We start from the raw sequence: 22724 nt of genomic DNA, 5'->3' as shown, positions 1-22724 counted from the left end.
TAAATCTCTAGATTTTTAAAATTTTATGCTCAAAATTTATCCAATGCAGGCAGCCCTATTGACTCTGACCCTTGCCCTAGTTTTTGCTCTCTCTGTAAATTTCCGAACTTGTTTGCTCTCTGCTTGACAACAATTGGTGGGGTTTTATTATCATTTTGAGCCTATATTCTTCAAATTCATCTTGTTTGGTTCAGCTTTTGGACCTGAAGTTTTTTTATCCACAAATCATGAGAGATTCTCTCATAAGATTTTTCCTCCTTTTTAATTATTAGAGATTAAATTAGCTCCAAATTATTTGACTTTGATTTTAAATTAATTTAATTATCAAATTAAATTTGAGCTTGAACAGTTTGAGTTATCAGTTAATTCGAATAGTATATATACAAAAGAGTTAGTTTTTGGTGAGTATGGAATTGCTGAACTTGGAAGAGAGAAATTAGGTAAGGATTTAAATTTAGGGTTGATTGGGACTTTGAGTATTTGGTGAGCTAAAGTACAATGCTTGTGATTCCTCTCTTTGTCAAGCCTTCTGTTGTAGGATCATCCAAATCCCAACGTTTTTTTTCCATCCAAACTGTTATTTTATATCTCATTGCCCAAATCATTGTCCAATTGGGTATACCGTTATATGTCTCTGTTAATTTACAAACTTAAAAAACCAAACACAAGAAATTAGCAAAAACCAATGATTTCAAAATTTTATATGTAATAAATTAGTAATTTAAATTCACATGAAAATGATTATTTTCTTAATTTTTATAAAATATAAGGAACACTTAGTTACCAAATAAAGTAGAGGACTTAATCATCAAATTTTTATAAAGCATAAGAATGTCATTCATAATTAAACTTAAATTTAGTGGTTAAGTTTGTAACCGTAACACATTTCTCATGTAATCTTTACCTCAGCAATTACATGTACAAAAAAACATAAAGAATACCAAATTAGTTACAATTTGTTAGGTAGAATTACCAATCCGCCCACCTGCGTTGCCCTTCCCATTCAATTGAAAGACTTGTTTAGTTGGATGATCTAGTTTGATATGACATTCGCTTAAGAAACGAGAGATTTCTTGGTATCTTCAAAGGATTGAGAAATTAGTGCAAGTTGAAGGGGTTTTGAGGGTACATGGTTCCTACTGCTGGGATTGCATTGAACCATATTCCTCTCATTGCTGCATGAATTTCGCCGCTGTTTCAGGTACGAGTATCGAATGACTATGATTATGTGTGTCGACAATACGCGGAATCAAGGCCTGCTAATTGCGTGCTTTTCAGCTCAAAACTGAAAGCATCAATACACTACAACCGCCTACTTATGAACGGTGTTAATGGGCCTTGGTTATCAAATTGCCCCTCAGATGTGGGCTTCTCCATAAATCAACACGTCTCCTGAGGCAAGGTTGCCTATGCCTCTCACTACCCAACCACTAACCTCTCAACATGTATATATATACTACTGTTCAGTTATGCAAAAATAGTTCGCTAAAACCCAACAAAGATTCCCATTTTGATACGATCTCAATTGATCTGGCACTTTAGCAGTGTGTGTGGAAAGGACCCCCATACTATGAATGGACAATGACCCTGCTCCATCAACCAACTTCAATTCTATCATCAAAGTAGACCACCTTATTTTCAGTATCAAGTCTCGAAGTTCAAACTTGTCTTTATGTCGCCTTTGTTTCCATTAAAACATAAAGGGTTCTCAATTATCCCCAGTGCTAATGATACATTGAATCATCAAAGCTTGACAATACGGAAAGAGGTTGAAGTTCCATCGCAGCTTTTGAGAAACCTGTACAAGAGAAAAGAGATCATCTTTGCTGATGATAGAATAATATCAGTGGACCACTTTCTGGGTATTGTAATTATTTGCTCTGTTAGTTTTCTTCAGTAGAAAGATACAATCAAAGTAATGTTTTTATACAACAGTATCATTTCTACGAGTGCTGTTTTTATTTTTATTTTTCTGGTTTCTTATTTCACTGTAATTTTGGAACCCTGGGTGGCCTCGGGAGCAGGATAGAGGGGAGGGTATCTGATACGCAGATGATTTAAATATTGTTTTCGAGTTACTGGAAATGCCTTGAATCTCAAACCCCCATGTCCATTTCAAATGTACTAGTCATGGTCTTTGATAATTTAGATATGGTACGTGTACTATTTCGAATATATTTAATTTGCTGAATACCTGTATTTAAAAACCAAAAAGATGAATGACAGTAACCTAGACACTTATTTTTGTTCGGGTCTACAAAAACATTTTATTATATTATATATTTATTATTATTATTATTATTAATATTATTTATTTTTTTATTTTATTTTTTGCATACCCCACACTCAACAACTCTGATTTAGTGAGATTTAAAAAATAAACTAACGTATTTAAGTCTTATTGAAATACTAAAACTAAAGCAGTTTGAGTCTAAATAGGACTCTAAATCTGAGCTAAAATTAGATTTTTTTAAACTATAAATAGACACAAACATCAAGAAGAAAGGGAACAAAAAAATGATCAGGGGTTTCATACCAGATTCATTCGAATAAAAAATAGAGAGATATTCGAGGGACAGTTAAGAGAGGAAACACAAAGGTGGGCTACAGAAAGAAAAAAGGGGGAATACCATCACCGAGAGACCAATGGCCACAAAGAACCCAATCCCGGGATCCGCTTGTTCGAGCTTCCGTTCACCAGTTCCGATCACAGGCTGCCGCCCAACATGGAGAACACCGAGAACTTAACGTTGGATCTTATCGTGCGGGAACCTTAAGCGTTACGTTCTCGATTGGTAATGGGTGTTGGACTATGGCATATGCTTCACGTCAACAACGCGTCAGATTACGAATCTGTTTTGCGGACGTTAAAAGGTGGTATGACTACGATCGAGCGCTAACCGGAAGTAGGCTGTTGCGCCCAACTGGTGGCTCGTGGAGGTCGTTGGCAAGGCGTGGAGCTGGTTGGGACGTGAAATCCGAGACTTTTGCTAACCTTGTTTCTGCTATTCTTTAGGAGAAAGCCATGGTCCTTTACTCGCCTAGTGCACTGCATTTGAAGCCTTTTCACCGTGGGTTTACATGACATCTCAAGCCTTTTCTACCCATGGTTTTTTTTTTATATTTTATTATTATTATTATTATTATCATTATTATTATTTTACTCAATTTTATTTATTCTTCATTTATCTATTCTATTTATTTTATTATTAATGTTATATTAATATTTTTTTATTTCTTTTTTCATATTTATTTGAATTTTACAATCTAATAATATTTTTGACTTTTTAGGGATTATTTTATCAATTGAAGGTAAGTAATTTGAATTGGGTTGTTAAATTTTAATTTAAATTTTGAATTTTCGTAAATAGAGACAACCGGTAAATTAATTGGTACCGAAAGGGCGGTTCAAGGGTGCTAATTCTTCCTTGACCGTAATCGACTTCCGAGTCCGACATATCTCTGGTAAAAACACAGATCAGGTAAGATGGTGTCCGACCCACCTAAATTCGTTTTAAAGTGGTCGGTGACGACTCCAAATCATTTTTCCTAAGTCAAAGCCCAATTCTGGGGCCCAACCGAAAGACAGTTGCGACAGCTTGGCGACTCTGCTGGGACAGGTAAGTGAGTCAGGCTAAGGTAATTTCCAGTTGTCTTTTTAACGAAAGAGGTAAGTTTGAATTTTAAGGTAATTTTTTGATCCTTATTACTTACTTTTGATTACATTTTCGAGTAAATAATTGTACTGTCTGTTTTCTAATGATTTCAGTTTTCTAAACTTTTTCATCTAAATGCTTTGTACCCGAGCTCCGAACCTTATTTAAGTGGGGGTGAAAGCGACACCTTCGTGTGAATTTATTCTCCGCATAGGCCTAGCAAGTAACCTTCGGGATTCATATATCTTATGCCTTCGTGTGAATTTATTCTCCGTATAGGCATAAGTGAATGTGTCCTCTCGAGTTTAACTTAGTCCACACAAGCCTGTGATGGGTTTAGGACTACGAGTCTGGTAAGCCCAAGAGGACACCAGCAAGGAGAACTCGGGTATCGTTTTTTTAGAACCTAAACCTGGAGACTTTGAATGAATTAGAGCCTACCCCAAAACCTCATTTCAAACCCTAGGATACCAGAATTATTTCATGCTCTACTTTCTGTTCAAAGCATGCGAACTTGACAAGTATGCGGTTAGGATTTGTTTGAAATTAGCATGCGGGATAGAGATCATGTCCGAGTAGGAATACTAAGCATGTTCGGGTAGATATCATGTGGGGTAGGGTTTTTCATTTTATTATTTTGATTTACCTCACTAACTTTTTTTATTTTGTCCTCTTTTATTTTGTTTTCATCATTCGCATCATTTAAAAGAGGTGTTGATCCACCAAAAACGTGTTTGTTAAACATGAATAATCTGCATTAATGGACAAAGGGGTTGTAATACAAGAGATGAAAATACATAGGACAATCTACAGGGCGACTATGTGTCACATTCAATCCAGAAGACGTGGTACCCGCAATCGAAGAATATGTTACTTTGCTACATTGTAAAAGACTTCGAATAGACCGGAATTTACACCGAGCACACTAAAGTCAAATTTTTGAGAGGCAAAGGTTGCAGGGGCAAGACGAGGAATAAGTTACTGACCTGGAGATTCCTTTCGAAAACTACGAGAACAAGATGAATTCCAGAAACAAGTCGATAAGCTTCGGATGGAGGGCTTCAATGACACTTTCGTTAGAAACAAGCTCGACAGAGAGTGAAAGTCGGAGATGCAGTCTTTCGAGATCTTTTTTGGGGTAAACAACTTGTCACTTGCACATTTTAGCCAAAGGAGCCTGAACGGTTCGACAGGGTATTCAACCGATGATAGGCGAAGGCAGAAGACTAGTTAACATGTCAGAAGCGGTCAGGATATTTTTGTCTCTTAAAAGATAAAACACTTTTGTCCCCAATAAGGATTATTTATAATAATGGACACTTTTCTGGATCAATGCCTCGAACAATTTTATGCATTTTGCATCTACATTTCATTTTTGAGCATTTTCATAAACATGAAATTTCTTCATGGATGATCCGATGAAGTGGATTTAACCACATGGAAGCAAGATTGTAACATTAAAGAAAAAAACTGAAAACAATACAGTGGGAGCCTGATCAGCTGATTGTAGGACAAAGCCTGCTAGGATGATCTAAGAAAAGAATCCCCATATCCTAAAGGGCTACGATGTTGAAGCTCTTAGCTGTTACCACATAAGATGCCCCAAACATTCCTCTGAAAACTGTAAGGCGCTTGCCGAAGAAGGGGGCATGACATATACCATTTGCACTTAGAGGATTGTTTTGTTTGAACACATCTTTGATCTTTCATGTTTGCTTAATCTTTTAAATGATTGAATTTATGCTACTTTCTAAGGTGGAGCAATTGAACAAATTTTAATCTTTAGTTCTTCGAATATTAAATGAATTAAGGATTCTTTTAATTGTTCAAGAATTATAGATTTTTAACATATGGCAAGATTAGACATTTCTTTTCCTGTCTCAAACCCCAAAATAAAATACCTTGATTCTTTGCCCAAAATAACTCATGGTCATTACCAAAAGACAAAATTTTGACATTACCCCATTTGAAATTCTTGAACATTGTCTTTATCTTTTCGATACACCCATACCTTTCTTTGAGTCAATAAAATCACACCACTGTCTTTTTAGACTCAAAATTGACATTTTGATACCATTAAAGCCCAAGGCATTGATTTGTTCATTTGAACATGAGCATTCTTCTAAAGACACAACTTGGGGCATCTCGCGGGGATCCTGAACATTGAGACACATGGGGAAAAAAGAAGAAGAATTCATTGGAAATAATTCTATCATGCATTAATTACATTGTTTTCATGTGAATAGAATTAATCCTGAAAATCTATCCCCCTGGGGATACATTTTCTGTGAAGACTTACATGTATGAAATGATGAACGTCTTTCTTTCTTTATCCCTTCACAACAGGAGAAAATACATATATCCCTTGTGTCCCCTTTTGAGCCTACAGTATTTTTCTTCTGATTCAACCCTAACCAAGGACCACCTTCCATATTAGGGGGCAAGGTGGAAGAAATCTGCTCACATGAGTGAAGACATCAATCCAAATGAGATACCAAAAGGTGAACCAAATGCCAAGTGCTAAGATCCAATCATAACAAAAAGAAAAAAGATAATCAATAACAAAAAGAAAAAACAAAGAGAAAAGAAAAACAAGAACAAAAGGAAAAAGGAAAGAACAAAAATCAAAAAGAAAAAGGGACAAAAAACATATGCAAAGATTCCCTAAAGACAAATGGCACATCAAGCTTCAAACTATGAGATTGATCAAGCAAAATCATTCCCGAATCACTGAATCACTTCACTCGAAGATCATAGAGCATCAAGAGAAAGAGACATTTTGAGCAAGACAAGATTGAAGGCATCAGAATGAATTGATCCTTGGTTCAACACCATGAAACACTTGTTTGGCCCTATTTATCATTTTCTTTCATAACCATGAACCTTAACCTACATTACGTGCCTTAAAAGTCCCTTCTAATCATACATAAAGTTCTGAACAGAAGAGACTATCTTCAGATTTCATCCCGCCCATCAGGATTAATCTTTACTTGCAAAGAATAGTGTAATTAATGCATGATAGAGGAAAATAACAAAGGGGGTTCAAGATGTAAATTCTGAATAACATCTTGAAACCAAAGGAGGGTTCGAGTTGAAAACCTGAAAGGGTGGCTCGAATATAAAAATTGTGCAACTGAGGCGATCACACAAATTCCTTGATAAGGCATCACACAATTTGAGTGTGACAACGAAGGTTGGAAGTCAGAGAATACTTCCAGCAGAGGAGCATGCAAGCTATCCCATCAAACCTTTGAGCATCAAATGCCAAACCTTTGACCAAACACAATAACCTAAGACTTTTTTATCCTTTCCTTACTTAACCATTTCCCAAAGATAGCTTTGATCTTGACACTTGTCAAATAGCTATAATTTATTGAAGGATTAACATTGTAATTAATTCTTTGATATCCGATGAACTCTAGTTTTATGATTCGTCTCAATTGTAAAACCGTGAAAGGGGCAATATTTTCAAAACTTTTGGTTAAATATTTTTCGAAACTCTTTTAATTGATATTTTTATAACTTTGAAAATAAAAGAGAAAAACATTTTTCTTCAAACAAGACAGTCTCTCTAGAGTGGATCTTGGTAAATGACATGTGACTCTTAGACACAAAACTCATGCTCATAATCAATGCTGAAGCAAGAAATGAGGAACATTTGGGGCATCTTTGAAGATTCAATATCAAATATTGGGGTATTTTTGGATATTGGGGCATCTTTGGGGATTCAACATCCTAATGCAAATTATCAGACCTTTTTCAAGAGATAAAACATAACCAATTCATGTTACATGCATCTTATGCATACATTTTAGAGCATCATATTTATCATTTTCCATATACATAATTTTTGCAGCTTTTAGAGTCAAGTTTCAACTTTAAGACGAAGGATACTCGATTCAAAAGAACCTTTAGATATTGATGTTGGTTGCTTAACTCAGCAGCAAGAAACTACACTTCAACCAACTCGACAGATTGAAATATTGACATTCATCTTCAGATTCGACATTTCTAATATAAATTTTGTCTCGCTTGAGACAGCCTCATTTAATGCAGATGATTATCTCACTTGAGATTGCTTTTTTTAAACAGACTTTGTCTCACTTGAGACTGTTTTACTCGAAAGAAGATTTATTTCACTCAAGATTGTTTTTCTTAAAACAAATTTCGTCTCTCTTGAGACAGTTTCTTTTGGAACTAAGTTTTGTCTCTCTTGAGACAATTTCCCTTGAAACAAATTTTGTCTCCCTTGAGACAATTACTTTTGAAACCTAAAATCTTCAAATTTTTTCCCTTAAAACAAAATTTTTCCCTTGAGACCGTTTCTCATGAAACAACATATATCTTTGAGATCGTTTCCCTTGAAACGAATTCTATCTCTTTCAAGACAACTTCTCTTGAAGCATCATCTGAACCGTTACACTCAGTTCAGGCACATAATTGAGATGGTCGAGAAGCAATGTGCACATCAAATTTGAACATTTGAAGAATTCAAGATCAGGGATCAGAACTTCAAGATTCCAGAGTCCAGATTCCAGACATGCAATCGGAGATCAAGATTTCTCTCCAGAAACCAAAATAACATATGTTACATATACATTTTAGGCACACCTAAGAGCATTGCATTCATAGCATCACATATATGCATAACTTTTTTTAGGTTTTAACTAGAGTCAATTTCAACTTCGCAGCGAAGGATATTGAACTCAAAGCAACACAATTTGTTCGAGAATAGATTTCAACTTCACGACGAAGGATATCTAGCTCGAAGATGAACTTCATAATAAAGGGGTCATCCACGGTTTCAACTTCACGGCGAAGGGAATCGTGTCCACCCGCAACATACAATATTTGGATTTCAACTTCACGACGAAGGATATTCAAGTCAAGGCTCAACTTCACGACGAAGGGGTCATCCACAATTTCAACTCCACGACAGAGGATATCGTTCCCACACATCCACGATTTCAACTCCACAACGGAGGATATCGTGCCACTCGGGACAACACAAGTTCAACTTCACAACGAAGGGACGGCTGGTTGTCAACAAACAATTTCCCAACTTCAAAGCCAATTTCAACTTCACAGCGAAGGATATTGGACTCAGGACAACACAAGTTCAACTTCACAACGAAGGGACGGCTGGTTGTAAACAAACAATTTCCCAATTTCAGAGCCAATTTCAACTTCACAGCGAAGGATATTGGAGTCGAGACAACACAAGTTCAACTTCACAACGAAGGGACGACTGGTTGTCAACAAACAATTTCCCAGTTCCAGAACCAATTTCAACTTCACGAAGAAGGATATTGGACTCGGAGCAATACAACTTACTTGGATTTCAACTTCACGACGAAGGATATCCAATTACCAGGCTCAACACTTAAGACAACACAAGTTCAACTTCACAACGAAGGGACGGCTGGTTGTCAACAAACAACTTCCCAATTTCGGAGTCAATTTCAACTTCACAGCGAAGGATATTAGACTCGAGACAGCACAAGTTCAACTTCACAGCGAAGGGGCGGCTGACTGTCAACAAACAATTTCCCAGTTCCAGAGCCAATTCAAACTTCACGACGGAGGATATTGGACTCGGAGCAATACAACTTACTTGGATTTCAACTTCTCGACGAAGGATATCCAATTCTCAGGCTCAACTTCACGACGAAGGGGCCATATACATATACAACTTCACGACGAATGGGTCATATACATATACAACTTCACGACGAAGGGGTCATCTGTAACACCACAACACCAAAGTCTTCAGGACAAGTTTCACCTTCACGACGAAGCATCTTGATCCAGAAGACAATTCAGAGGCCACTTGCCAAAAGCTTTGAGCTCGTTTTCAACTTCACGATGAAGGATTTCGTGCTCCGAATTTTCCAAGTTTTGACTCAACCTCACGACGAGGGAGTCATTTCGCGATTGACAAACCAGTTTCAGCATTGGATTTCAACTTCACGACGAAGGATATCCAATTACAAGGCTCAACTTCACAAACAGATTGACCCAACTTCACGACGAATGAGTCATCTGTAGCACAGCTACACCGAAGTCTTCAGGGCAAGGTTCACTTTCACGATGAAGTATCTTGAGCTAGAAGACGATCCAGAAGCTACTTTTCAAAGCTCTAAGTTCGATTTCATTTGCATGAAGAAGGATATCGTGCCCAATGGATCGACTTAGTGTCACAACAAACACTATCAAGTCTCAAATCAAATAGAACCGGAAAAAAAACTGGTTGTCTTTTTTATCTTTGCCCTATTCTTGTTAACACAAAAATGTACAAAGAGGGGCAGCTGTAGACACCCGTTTTTGTTCGGGTCTACAAAAACATTTTATTATATTATATATATATATATATATTTATTATTATTATTATTATTAATATTAATATTTTTTATTTTTTTATTTTATTTTTTGCAGGCCCCACACTCAACAATCCCGATTTAGTGAGATTTAAAAAATAAACCAACGTATTTGAGTCCTATTGAAACACTAAAACCGAAGCAGTTTGAGTCCAAGTAAGACTCTAAATCTGAGCTAAAATTAGGTTTCTTTGAACTATAAATAGACATAAGCATCAAGAGGAAAGGGGAAAAAAGATCAGGGGTTTCATACCAGATTCATTCGAATCAAAAATAGAGAGAGATATTCGAGGGGCAGTTCGGAGAGGAAACACAAGAAACACAAAGGTGGCCGGCACAAAGAAAAAAGGGGGAATACCATCACCGAGAGACCAATGGCCACAAAGAACCCAATCCCGGGATCCGCTTGTTCGAGCTTCCGTTCACCAGTTCCGTTCACAGGTTGCCGCCCAACATAGAGAACACCGAGAACTTAACGTTGGATCTTATCGTGCGGAAACCGTAAGCGTTACGTTCTCGATTGGTAATGGGTGTTGGACTATGGCATATACTTCACGTCAACAACGCGTCAGATTACGAATCTGTTTTGCGGACGTTAAAAGGTGGTATGACTACGATCGAGCGCTAACCGGAAGTAGGCTGTTGCGCCCAACTGGTGGCTCGTTGAGGTCGTTGGCAAGGCGTGGAGCTGGTTGGGACGTGAAATCCGAGACTTTTGCTAACCTTGTTTCTGCTATTCTTTAGGAGAAAGCCATGGTCCTTTACTCGCCTAGTGCACTGCATTTGAAGCCTTTTCACCGTGGGTTTACATGACATCTCAAGCCTTTTCTACCCATGGTTTTGTTTTTTTACATATTTTATTATTTATTATTATTACTATTATTTTACTCAATTTTATTTATTCTTCATTTATCTATTCTATTTATTTTATTATTAATGTTATATTAATATTTTTTTATTTCTTTTTTCATATTTATTTGAATTTTACAATCTAACAATATTTTTGATTTTTTAGGGATTATTTTATAAATTGAAGGTAAGTAATTTGAATTGGGTTGTTAAATTTTAATTTAAAATTTGAATTTTCGCAAATAGAGACAACCGGTAAATTAATTGATACCGAAAGGGCGGTTAAAGGGTGCTAATCCTTCATTGACCGTAACCGACTCCTGAGTCCGACATATCTCTGGTAAAACGCAGATCAGGTAAGATGGTGTCCGACCCACCTAAATTCGTTTTAAAGTGGTCGGTGGCGACTCCAAATCATTTTTTCTAAGTCGGAGCCCAATTCGGGGCCCAACCGAAAGACAGTTGCGACAGCTTAGACACCTGTTTTTATCCGGGTCTACAAAAATATTTTATTATATTATATATTTATTTATTATATTATATATTTATTTATTTATTATTATTATTATTATTAATATTAATATTTTTATTTATTTTTATTTTATTTTTTGCATGCCCCACACTCAACAACCCCGATTTAGTGAGATTTAAAAAATAAACTAACGTATTTGAGTCCTATTGAAACACTAAAACCGAAGCAGTTTGAGTCCAAATAGGACTCTAAATCTGAGTTAAAATTAGGTTTTTTTAAACTATAAATAGACACAAACATCAAGAGGAAAGGAAACAAAAAAATGATCAGGGGTTTCATACCAGATTCATTCGAATAAAAAATAGAGAGATATTCGAGGGGCAGTTCATAGAGGAAACACAAGAAACACAAAGGTGGGCTACAGAAAGAAAAAAGGGGGAATACCATCACGGAGAGACCAATGGCCACAAAGAACCCAATCCCGGGATCCGCTTGTTCGAGCTTCCGTTCACCAGTTCCGATCACAGGTTGCCGCCCAACATGGAGAACACCGAGAACTTAACGTTGGATCTTATCGTGCGGGAACCGTAAGCGTTACGTTCTCGATTGGTAATGGGTGTTGGACTATGGCATATGCTTCACGTCAACAACGCGTCAGATTACGAATCTGTTTTGCGGACGTTAAAAGGTGGTATGACTACGATCGAGCGCTAACCGGAAGTAGGCGGTTGCGCCCAACTGGTGGCTCGTGGAGGTCGTTGGCAAGGCGTGGAGCTGGTTGGGATGTGAAATCCGAGACTTTTGCTAACCTTGTTTCTGCTATTCTTTAGGAGAAAGCCATGGTCCTTTACTCGCCTAGTGCACTGCATTTGAAGCCTTTTCATCGTGCGTTTACATGACATCTCAAGCCTTTTCTACCCATGGTTTTGTTTTTTTATATATTTTATTACTATTATTTTATTATTATTATTATTATTATTATTATTTTACTCAATTTTATTTATTCTTCATTTATCTATTCTATTTGTTTTATTATTAATGTTATATTAATATTTTTATTTCTTTTTTCATATTTATTTGAATTTTACAATCTAACAATATTTTTGACTTTTTAGGGATTATTTTATCAATTGAAGGTAAGTAATTTGAATTGGGTTGTTAAATTTTAATTTAAATTTCGAATTTTCGCAAATAGAGACAGCCGGTAAATTAATTGGTACCGAAAGGGTGGTTCAAGGGTGCTAATCCTTCTTTAACCGTAACCGACTCCCGAGTCCAACATATGTCTGGTAAAAACGCAGATCATGTAAGATGGTGTCCGACCCACCTAAATTCGTTTTAAAGTGATCGGTGGTGACTCCAAATCATTTTTCCTAAGTCGAAGCCCAATTTCGGGGCCCAACCGAAAGACGGTTGCGACAAGTAAAACTATCAGATCCTTTTCAATTCAAAGATTTGTCTTATATACACATTGGTGAAGAGTGAAACAACAGAGCTGCCTCACGAATGAAAGGTGTGAGTTAAGAAACAAAAGGAAAAATTGCAGCAATCGAAGCCGCCATTTGCATAGTTGTAGTTGCACTGGAGGGGGTCTCTGGCTGTTAGACTACTGTCAATACAGCACGTGCATGTAAAGGTGGTTAGTCTGTTAGGTTGATTAGCTAAATCAGTTAGTTTGTTAGGTGGTTAGTGGTTAGCTAAACCATTGTTATAAAAGCAGTGTACCAGCTAAAATGAATCAATGCAATTCTTTATTGTGTATATTCTCTATTATACACACTTCTCAACATGGTATCTGTTGACCAAAAGGGTAAAGAAAATGAAAGAACACGAGAATTTTAACGAGGTTCGGCAATGTGCTTACGTCCTCGGTGCCTATGCGGCGCTAGAAGTTTTATTTAATATATTTTAGGTCTAGGTTACATCTCTATTTATAATAGAAAACCCTGGTACATAATTACAAAATTAACCTTGTACCGTACCGCGGGGCTGCGCCCCCGCACCCCCAACCCACATAATTCGTAACCGCACTACGAGACTTTCTTTGTAAGGACAGTTGATGTTCGCTTTGCTCACTCCACTCTATCCCCTGTCCTTTTTACCGGTATATTTATGAGCCATACTTAACAAATCTCCACCTTGGCGAATATTCTGCCCTTTGGAAACTTCAATGTGGGTTGGGTTACCTTACTTCTTTAACAACTTGAAACATTCAACAAGTCCAAGTAATGCTTGAACTTGTCTGTCTTAACTGGCTTGGTGAACATATCAACGGCATTCTCATCAGTATGTACCTTCTGAAACAGAACCTCTCCAGATGTAACCAACTCTCTGATCTTGTGGAACCTTACATCAATATGTTTAGTTCTAGCACGATACACCTGATTCTTAGCCAAGTGAATAACACATTGATTGTCGCAAAGCAATTGAACTCCACCTTGCTGAACTCCCAACTCCTTCACCAAACCAGTAAGCCATAAAGCTTCTTTTACAGCTTCAGCCGCTGCCATGTACTCAGCTTCAGTTGTAGATAGAGCCATAACAGATTGAACAGTAGACTTCCAACAGATAGGCCCTCCACCAAGAGTAAACACATATCCTGTCGTAGATCTTCTATTATCCAAGTCACCTGTATAGTCTGAATCCACATATCCTACAACCAAAGGATTATCCCGCTGACTCCCAAAAACAATTCCATGTCCCACAGTACCCTTTAAGTACCGAAAGATCCACTTGACTGCTTCCCAATGTTGCTTACCAGGTTTAGATATGTACTTACAAACTTGACTAACAGCGTGAGCTAAATCAGGACGAGTACATACCATTGCATACATCAAGCAGCCAACAACATTAGAATACGAAACCTTTGCCATATCTTCAGCTTCCTTATCTGTCTTAGGGCACTGTTCTGATGAGAGCTTAAAGTGATTCGCCAATGGAGTGCTAACAGGTTTTGCGCTGCTCATCGTAAATCTTTCTAGCATTTTCTCAACATAACCTCATTGAGATAGCCACAGGTTGAGTGAAACCTTTAGGCTGCCGCATGTAGATCTGCTCCTCTAAATCACCATATAAAAAAATAGTTTTAACATCCATCTGCTCTAAATGCAAATCCCAACTAGCCACCAATGCAAGTATTGCTCGGATTGAAGTGTGCCTAACCACAGGAGAAAATATTTCATCATAATCAATTCCTTTCTGCTGTGAAAAACCCTTTGCTACCAAGTGAGCCTTGAACTTCTCCCCCTCTTTTTCTGTTACTGCTAGTTTCTTCTTATACACCCATTTGCAATCAATCGGCTTCTTACCCTCAGGAAGTCGAACTAAAATCCCATGTACGATTGTGATTCAAAGACTCCATCTCCTCAACCATGGCTGCCATCCACTTGTCGTTTTCCTAACTAGTAATAGCATCATGAAAAGTAACCGGATCATCACTGCTAACAGTAAGTGCAAAAGAGACCAAGTCTTCAAAACCCAATCTGTTCAGAGGCTTTATATTCGTCCGTCTCACCCTGTCTCTGGCGAGACTATAATCCTGCAAATCATCCGTAGCGGTACCACCAGAAGTCGGTTGAGAAGTTTATGTTCTCTCAACTGGAAACTATTCGAAATCCACTATTGTCGTGTCTTTCTTCTGTTGCAACATGGGTTGTTCATCAAAAACAACATCTCTACTGATCACAATTTTCTTCGTAACTGGATCCCAAAACTTGAATCCTTTGACACCTTTCTTGTAACCCAGAAAAATGCGCTCCTTTGATTTTGCATCAAGTTTGGATCTCTCATCAGCAGGTACATGCACATAAGCAGGACAACCAAAAATCCGTAAGTGATCAAAAACTAACATCATGACCAGTCCATACCTCTTCTGCAACTTTCCCAGCCAATGATGCCCTTGGAAATCTATTGATAAGATAACACGCCATGTTAACAGCCTCAGCCCAGAAGTGTTTGGGAAGCCCCGCATTCAACCGCAAACATCTGGCTCTTTCATTCAATGACATGTTCATCCGTTCCGCAACACCATTCTGTTGTGGTGTCTTGCGCACTGTAAAATGCCTCTGAATCCCATGCTCCTTACAGAAGTGTAGAAACTGTGAATCTGTGTACTCCGTACCATTGTTAGACCGTAAACACTTGATTTTTCGTCCTGTTTGGTTTTCTACCTCAGCTTTCCACAACTTGAACTTCTTAAAAACTTCAGTTTCTGTTTCAAAAAATACACCCAAACTTTCCGTGAAAAATCATCAATAAAAGTAACATAGTACCTAGATCCACCCAAAGACGATGTCGTGGAAGGCCCCCATACATCAGAATGCACATAATCAAGAATCCCTTGAGTTGTGTGCTTCGTAGTCTTGAAACGGACTTTAGTCTGTTTACCAAGAACACAATACTTGCAAAAATCGAGCTTACAGCTTTTAACACAATGCAACAAATTTCTTTTGTGTAATTCTGCCATACCACGTTCACTAAGATGAGCAAGACGCATATGCCACAGTTTTGTAGTATCATCACAGGACTCAACAGAATGAACTCCACCTGAAACGGTACTCCCTAACAATCTGTAAATATTCCCTGCATTCATATTTCATTTCATCACAGTCAATGCTCCCTTAACAATCCGAATGGTTTCCTTATCCTCATCAGCCTTAGGGATAAAACCATTCTTGTGCAAAGTGCCCAAAGAAATCAAATTCTTCTTCAAGTCTGGATATGTCGAACACCACTCAACGTCTGAACAGAGCCATCATACATCTTAATTCTGACATCACCAATACCAACAATATTGCAACATCGATCATCACCCAAATAAACCGAACCAGAATTAATCGGCCTGTATGTCGAAAACCATTCCCTATTTGGTGTGATGTGATAAGAACATCCAGAATCAATAATCCAAGCATCCGTCAATTGTGTCGTTGAAATAGAAAGCATATCACCCTCACTACAATCAGAATTATCATCCTCGACCACGTTCACAAACTTGGATGAGTCATCACGCTTCTCATCAGTATGTTTTTTCAACTTCGGATAGTCTCAATTCATATGTCCCGCCTCCTTGGACTTGTAATAGTGAATAATCTTCTTATCCCTGGATTTGGATCTGAAATTCCGCTTTCCAGACCCTGCCTTCTCTGGCTTCCGTCCACGATCTCGATTACCCTTGATATATAAGCTATCGGCTTGAGAGCTTTCCCCTGCATTCTGCTTCCGCTGGTAAGAAGTCACCATGTAAGAGTAGTCACCATGTGTTCATAAGAAGGAGGCAACGAACACAACAGAATCATCGCTCTGTCTTCATCCTCAATTTTCACATCAAGCCGAGCCAGATCAGAAACGATTTGATTGAAGATATTCACATGTTGCGCCAAATCATGATCATCATGCATCTTCAGCCCATACAGCCACTGCTTTAGATACAGTTTTGTCGTTAAGGATTTGGACATAAACTGACTTTCCAACTTCCTCCAAATTCCGTCTGGAGACGACAGATGCATGACGTGATACATAACCTCGTCCGCCAAACATAATCGTATGGTTCCTGCCGCTCACTGCTGCAATTCTTCCCAATCTTCCTCATCCATCAACGTCGGCTTTGTAGGTCGCAAAGCCTTCAGGATCCCTTGCTGCTCCAACAGATCCTTCACCCTCGTTTTCCACAATCCGAAGTTACCCTGACTATCGAATTTCGCAACTTCGAATTTTTCTCCTGACATCTGATACCAATTGTTGACGAAACGGGTAAAGAAAATGAAAGAACACGAGAATTTTAACAAGGTTCGGCAATGTGCTTACGTCCTCGGTGCCTAGGCGGCGCTAGAAGTTTTATTCAATATATTTTAGGTCTAGGTTACATCTCTATTTATAATAGAAAATCCTAGTACATAATTACAAAATTAACCCTGTACCGTACCGCGAGGGCTGCTCTCCCGTACCCCCAACCCACATAATTCGTAACCCCACTACGAGACTTTCTTTGTAAGGATAGTTGATGTTCGCTCACTCCGCTCCATCCCCTGTCCTCTTTACCGGTATATTTATGAGCCATACCTAACATCATCCATGTTCTTTTCAGCAATCAACATATCATCAACGAGGTTATGTTGAGAAAATGCTAGAAAGGTTTGCGATGAGCAGCGCAAAACCTGTTAGCACTCTATTGGCGAATCACTTTAAGCTCTCATCAGAACAGTGCCCTAAGATAGATAAGGAAGCTGAAGATATGGCAAAGGTTTCGTATTCTAATGTTGTTGGTTGCTTGATGTATGTAATGGTATGTACTCGTCCTGATTTAGCTCACGCTGTTAGTCAAGTTTGTAAGTACATATCTAAACCTGGTAAGCAACATTGGGAAGCAGTCAAGTAGATCTTTCGGTACTTAAAGGGTACTGTGGGACATGAAATTGTTTTTGGGAGTTAGTGGGATAATCCTTTGGTTGTAGGATATGTGGATTCAGACTATGCAAGTGACTTGGATAATAGAAGATCTACGACAGGGTATGTGTACCAGCTAAACCATTGTTATAAAAGCAATGTACCAGCTAATGTGAATCAATGCAATTCTTTACTGTGTATATTCTCTGTTATACACACTTCTCAACATGGTATCAATCTCCATAAGTCTTGGAGAAATTGTTTCTGCTGCAAGAAGTTTCAGTGTTCATGGCTGCTGCTGATTCACAGTCGCTGCATGGAGTTCGTCCTCCTCCTCCTCCGTTTCTACCGGCTTCCGTTTCCACCGCCGCTTAAAATGGAAGGTCGCCGGCGTACCATGACTAAACCGATTCATGCTGTCAGACAAACGAAGGGGATTCATGTAGTGGAAGATACCGCTGCATCATACCAGGAAAATATTGAAAAAACAAGAATCAGTGAATGGGTTGCTCATGTAAATGCCATATTTGATGTATGCTAGATGAAGGATGATAGTTACATTTTAACAGCTTCAGGGGATCAAACTATAAAGGTATGGGATGCTCAGGAAAATAAATGCACTGGAGTCTTAATGTTGCACACAAGAAGTGTAAAATGTTTGAGCTCTATTCATATTAATTCTTATCTAGTTGTTTCTGGTTCGAGAGATGGGTCCTTTGCCGTTTGGGACATAAGATGCAAGATCAACTCCCGAAGTAGAAGTGATGAGGTTTGTCTTGCACCAACTATTCTGGTCCAAGAAGCTCATCCTTCATCTCAAGCAAGGTGGGGTAGACGTGGAAAGCCTGTTGTTGCAAGCATTACTTCAGTTCTTTATCTCAAAGATGACATTTCCATTGCTACGTCTGGAGGTGCAGACAGCTTTGTGAAGTTCTGGGATACAAGGAATCTGAAATCCCATGTCACTCAGGCATGTCCCCAACCAGAGGTTGCATCTAAAAAGGGTATATCTAGCTTGTCCCAGGACTCAAAAGGAGTGTTTCTAACAACATCATGCATGGAAAACAAGATATACTTGTATAATATAGTTCAACTTGATAAGGGCCCGGTGTAAATTTTCTCTGGATGCCAAATAGAGTTTTTTTTATGTGAAGTCAGAAATCAGTCCAGACGCAAACTACATACTAAGTGGTTCCAGCAACAGAAATACTCATATTTGGAAGGTGAACAAGCCTCAAGCGGAGCCTATCATCTTGAAGAATCACCATGGGGAACTTACTGCAGTAGATTGGTGCCCATATGAGATGGGGAAGATAGCAAAGCTCGATTATCTCATATCAAGAACGTTGCAATTTAGATGTTACTAGGCGTGTTTTTTTTCGTGATATCTAGCTGTTACTATTCTGAAACATGGGCTTTGTTAGCTCAAACAGGAGTTTGTATGGACTCTATAAAGAATTCTAGGTGGACAACTTTAACTCTTGATTATGAAAAAAAGTATGTCAAGGAACCTTGTAAAAGAGGGTGAAGAAGAAAGAAATGAAGGTGAATAAGAAGAACGAAAGGAAGTATTAGCACTTTCGATTCAAAGTGAACGGAAAGAAGCATCGACACTTTCGACTCAAGAAGAACGAAAGGAAGCATCGACACTTTCGATTCAAGTGAACGGAAGGAAGCATCAACACTTTCGGTTCAATTGTTCATCTTTTCATCAAGAAGGAAAAGTAGAGAATGTTAGATTGCTGTCAAAAGGAGAAAAGGAAGAGCAGGGGGAATGTTAGACTGCTGTCAATACAACACGTGCATGTAAAGGTGATTAGTCTGTTAGGTTGGTTAGCTAAGTCAGTTAGTTTGTTAGGTGGTTAGTGGTTAGCTAAACCATTGTTATAAAAACAATGCACCAACTAATATGAATCAATGCAATTCTTTACTGTGTATATTCTCTATTATACACACTTCTCAACGCTGGCTCTCTGCAACACCGTCACGCTTCCATCCACCTTGGAAAGCATGCCAAAGGCAATGATGAGAGAGACCAAAACTGCGCCCATTGCCGTCTACTTTTAAACCCCACTTCTGTGATCGATCATCCCAAAGTTACCGGAATCTTTATAAATCATCGGAGACCACTAAAGGGTTGATTTTCCTGACAAAAGTCATGGACAGTGGAGTGTGTGGGTTTCATGGTAAATGGAAGAATATATTTTTTAAGGCAAAGCAAGCTCTTAGAGTGTACTTAATGGCAGACCATAAAAAACAAAGTGGTTCATGCACCTTCTTTAAGCAATATCCTTAAATCCAAGCCATCTAATTTGTGGGTCTAAGGGTATGACGAATTTACTAGATCGGAGGGCTGAATTTAGAGTTAGCCCCACATGATGGGCGGTAACTATCAGAGTCCAGAGACCACACATATACAATCCTAAATGCGTTTTTGGGACAGGAACTTTCCTACAACCTTTGAATAAAATTATTTATATATATATATATAGATTGGTCACAAGTTGCTATATAAAGGCCTTTCCACATCTTTGCTAGATATTAGTTGTACTTTCTAAATACACCTTTTCATCTCCCTCCTTTATCTTCAGCTCTGCGCATCTTTGATTAAAAAAACAAAAACCCTAATTCTATCAAAGCTATATCTTCTGTCAGCTAAGCTCCTCGCTCATTTCTCTGTCATTTTAGTCTTTCAGTTTGTTTCTCTCAAATAGTGCTTTTCTAAAAGGCCAAAGACAGGGCCGGTCCAATGAATTTTAATGCCCTGTGCGAGATAATAATTTTATGCCCCTATACTTGTACCGTATAATAGACAAAACATAAATAATTTTTTTAAAACAAAAAATGTAATAGAAATTATAGTTAAACAATATCAATACTAATACAAACCAAAACTTACAAGGCTACAAATATCACCTAAAACAATGTCTTCGTGCATTTTTTGAAGCAAAAACCTCTATTATTTTACGATAATCAATATTCAAGACTTTGTAAAAATACTAGGTGAAGTTTTATTAACTATGAATGTAACATTACATGGCAACTTTTGACAATATTGTGTTTTTTAGATCGGAAGCATTTTAAGAGCCAACGAATTAATACTAGGTGAAGCATTTTAAGCACTATATCACTTATCTGGGCGTTCAAAGCACTCTTGAGTTCACATATTAGTTTATTTTGTTCTTCCATCCAACGTTCGTATCCCATCTCAAATGCAGCAATCCCTGTAGAATCCTCAGATGGGCTAATCATTGAATAACATTAAAGAACTTAATCAACTTGGAACCAGAAGAAAATGGTGCCAAAGGGAATTATTGCAGAAAGATAGCATTTAACACATCAGATGCAAAACGTTTAATCTGTTTTCTTTTAACTTGTGAGGAAATCAAGTCAGTTGCAAATTGAGAAAAAGTTAAATTCATGTTTCTTATATAACAAGAAATGTTTGGTCATGTCATTTCGTTTTAAGTGTTGTGTACTGGTTCTCAAATAAAACTAGCTGATTATTTTTCTATGGAGTACCCGCTCCAACTCATATCTGAAATTTGTATATCAAAATATATACGTTTCATAGAAGTAGAAATAACTAATAAGGCAAGGCTTGCAAGATCAGGTTACAAGCATTAATGCATTCCGAAATGTCAAATAACAAAACAATTGAAATATCGTATAAAACTTCAACAAGAAAAAGTAACATTTTAGAACATAAGATCAAAAGTAGTACTGATAACTGAAAGTATTTTAACAAACAAACCTCTGTTTACTGTACCAGAAATTCCAAGATGACCAACTTCTAATGCGCTACCAGCATAAAACTGATGCCCATGCCCCTACATGCTGCCTTGGGCCGTCGCCCATGTGGCACATGTATTGGGCCGGCCCTGGCCAAAGAGTAGCAGATAGCTAGTTTGCGTCAAAGTTCAATGGATGTTAACATGATCAAATCCTCAGTAGCAGAAGACCACATGGATATGATGACAATGATGATGCAAATGGAAAAGCTTCCTGAATTCTGTGATTCGCCTACTTTCAAGACCTATGAACTAAACTTCTCCAATGGGACTTCAAGCTCCACAATTACCTACCCCACCCATTTACCCTAACCCCATTAATGATCCTTCTCCACTCAACACATTCATGGCCTTGCCACCTTCCACTTTATCATTCAACGGCAATGTCCAAGCTCAAGAATCCATGGCTCCACCTCTTCAATCCAACAACAAATTGAAGTATCCATCTCTTTTCAATAACTCAAACTCGTATCCTCCTTCTGTAGATAAGAAGAACTCGATGGCAGCAGTGAGGGAGATGATCTTCCGTATAGCGGCAATGCAGCCGATTCATATCGACCCGGAATCCATTAAGGCTCCGAAGAGAAGAAACCTGAAGATCCCAAAGGATCCACAGAGTGTGGCCGCCAGGCACAGAAGAGAACGGATAAGTGAGCGGATAAGGACCCAGCAAAGACTCGTTCCGGGAGGCACTAAGATGGACACTGCTTCGATGTTGGACGAAGCTATTCGTCATGTCAAATTCTTGAAGAAACAGGTTCAATCCCTGGAACAAGCTGCTGTGAATAGGTCGATGGGCATAGGGTTTCCCGGTGCAGCAATGGCTAATGTGGGTTACTCCTCTTTGGAGAAAGCTTGCCAGCCATCTCATCATTATCAAGTTGTAAGCAATATGCAGATGCTTAGATAATTCAGAATTTAGTTCTTTGATTTGTGCAATGGGAAATATCTTTGTAATGTGTTTGGATTTACTTGTAAAGTGTGGACTTCACTTGTTCTTGGTGCCACAAAGGATTCCATCATATGCTTTCATTATCTATGATTAAACTTCTTAGTATTATTCTCTACATATATCTCTAATATTGTTACACCCATCCAACGATTAAAGGTTTTATCAGCAGAACATGACAGTAACTTCAAGAATTTCCCATGCATAATGCATTCGAGTTAACTGATTATATATTATTAGATTTTTGCA

The 22724-nt window shown here is 38.0% G+C and overlaps 2 pseudogenes; both read left to right on the top strand.

Moving 5' to 3' along the window:
- Window positions 1-18051: 18051 nt before the first annotated feature.
- On the top strand, window positions 18052-19102 carry LOC120195369 (annotated as a pseudogene).
- A 2556-nt stretch (window positions 19103-21658) lies between these two features.
- On the top strand, window positions 21659-22436 carry LOC120195428 (annotated as a pseudogene).
- Window positions 22437-22724: the final 288 nt, after the last annotated feature.

Source organism: Hibiscus syriacus, unplaced genomic scaffold (assembly GCF_006381635.1).
Source record: "Hibiscus syriacus cultivar Baekdansim isolate YM2019G1 unplaced genomic scaffold, ASM638163v2 tig00117012_pilon, whole genome shotgun sequence".
NCBI classification, from domain to species: domain Eukaryota; kingdom Viridiplantae; phylum Streptophyta; class Magnoliopsida; order Malvales; family Malvaceae; genus Hibiscus; species Hibiscus syriacus.
The sequence above is the reverse complement of the archived record's forward strand: the minus strand, read 5'-3'. Positions and strand labels throughout refer to the sequence as shown.